The sequence below is a fragment of the Poecilia latipinna genome, unplaced genomic scaffold (assembly GCF_001443285.1).
Source record: "Poecilia latipinna isolate Pla-1442-1.1 unplaced genomic scaffold, P_latipinna-1.0 Scaffold787, whole genome shotgun sequence".
Lineage (NCBI taxonomy): Eukaryota > Metazoa > Chordata > Actinopteri > Cyprinodontiformes > Poeciliidae > Poecilia > Poecilia latipinna.
The window spans coordinates 101,648-103,822 of NW_015113403.1; the positions used below are offsets into that span (position 1 = coordinate 101,648).

Below are 2,175 nucleotides of genomic sequence, written 5' to 3' on the forward strand. Positions count from 1 at the left end.
TTGGAGAAGGGGCTTTCCGCATTTTTTTAAACCTGACTGCGTTCGGGAGTGTTATATGTTACAGAACTAGACTTGGTGAGTTAAAAAGTGTATTTTATTTTCTGAGAAGAATGTATTTGTAAGATATTTTTATTTCATTGAAACGGAAAGCTAAAGTAGCGCATTTATGTTGTTTTTATGTTAAAAAACCGTCGAAGTAACGGCCTTCCCCCACACACAGGAACACGCACTCACAGATGGATGTTCAGCCGCCAAATCAGCGAGTACATTATTTTATTCAGTACCAAGCGAAGTTAAACGAACTTTTATTATGCTTTGTTGGTTATTAAAACAGGCCTTTAAGGTTCTGCTGGAAATTGGACCAGGAAATTCCGAGTCGATTGCTGAGTTGGATTCCGCTAGTGAGAAACAAGATGGCGAGCCGTAACCCAGGTTGCCCTGTGACCGCAGTCTAGCAGGAGCTACGCCCTCTGCTGGACATTGCAAATCATCCAAACTGGTATGACCTGCCCATGTTTCCCTGCTGAAATAGCAGTGGATTCAGAGAAACGGGATTTACCCTTCAGGATCATCAGAGAGAAAAGACATTGATTTGAAGCACAAGTTATTCGGTCTTTTGCTGGATTGTTTCTGTTGTGTTTTAGTTTTTTTTTCTTCTCGAACCACATTCAATATCCATTGTTACAGTGTGTGGAATGTGAAATTGTCCATTGGGTTTAAAATAGAAACAAGAAATGGTTAAAACAGGAAATTAAAAAACCTTAACTTCTCAAAAAGAACACTAAACTAAAATAGATTTAAAAAGATTAAAAATAAACTGTAAATTAAATAGATTAACAGTACTATCTTGAACTTAAATATAACTATTACCTAGGTTTGAATAAATAGTATTCTTTAATACCTAACATTATGTTTAAATTTCAAAACAGGGATTAAATAAAATATTCTGGAAGAAACAGGGAAACTATTTTGAATTTTGTGTCATTGTATGTCAACTGTTTGTAATATTGTTGTTTGTTTTCTTTTCAACAAATAATAAGCTGGCAGTTTAAACTTATTTTCTGGTCTGTGGTCATTAATCCACTTACACTTCTCCCTACTCCCGAACCTAGCACTGGTCCTATTGTCTGTCCTATTAACTGTAATCGTGTCATAAGTGTTACACGGTCACCTCTCCTGCCGGAGCTCCAGTCGCTGCTGCACGTCTTCTCTGTCGTCTTTGGAGCCAGCAATACTTCAGCTCTTATTAGATGGTCGGATAAGGGAAGTTTCCATAAAAAAATAAATCTAAAAAAAAAAAAAAAATCTATTTTCTGCCAGCAATATAAAAAATCCTAATAGAGATAGCCATAAATAAATGCCTTTATCTGATACAGAAGCCTTATTGACTTCTAGGAAGGAACTTTCAATTAAATGCATAAAAAATAAACATTTTGGTGCAAGTTAAAAATTCTCTAAAATTAGATTTTTTTTTAAATCAAGCAAAACATCCCTATTTCCCACCAGCAATATCAAGGAAACTATTAAGGATGGCCAAAAAGGCATGCCTTTATTTTATTCAGCAGCAAAAAAAAAATACTAAATTTTGTCAATTTTTGAATTTTTTTTCCGTCGGTCAAATTAGCTTTGGACCTAATAAATTTTTATTTAATTGTCCCAGACCCCTACAAAAAAATTGAGCATGTTAAGAACACACAGCAGGCTGGGCAAAATAGTTTTTGGGGCTTGGTTTCAACATATATTTTTTAATATGGTATTCCAAAAATGCCATGTGTACTGTCGGGGTCAATATTGAAATTACTTAATTTTTCAAAATAATAATTATTTTGAAATAATTAATATTTCAAAAATAATTGAATAATAATAATAATAATAACTATTATTATTATTATATAATATTTATGAAGAAGAATCTTCATTTTTAAAGTAAGCTACTTATAATGTGCATTTTCATGTTTTGCAATATGATTTATATATATTTAAAGAATGTCATTACAAATAAGTGTCACATTGATTTATTTTTTAAGTAATAAGCTTTCAAAAACCCCATCTTTTTCTTCTCAAAGGTGGGTGTATGGCAAGGTACACCTACCCCCCAAAATCTCAAAAACCATTAGACATAACGGGCTGAAATTTTTCTGCTCTTTTCTGGTAATACACTTTATAGAAAAAATG

General features: G+C 32.8%; 1 long non-coding RNA gene across 1 annotated transcript in view; it reads left to right on the forward strand.

Annotated features, from left to right (window-relative positions):
- The window catches only part of LOC106956088 (uncharacterized), a 4,605-nt gene extending 3,176 nt beyond the window's left edge, over positions 1-1,429 (forward strand). The window contains exon 3 of the long non-coding RNA XR_001426718.1: positions 344-1,429. This is a non-coding gene — a long non-coding RNA (uncharacterized LOC106956088). The remainder of the gene's footprint in view (positions 1-343) is intronic.
- Positions 1,430-2,175: the final 746 nt, after the last annotated feature.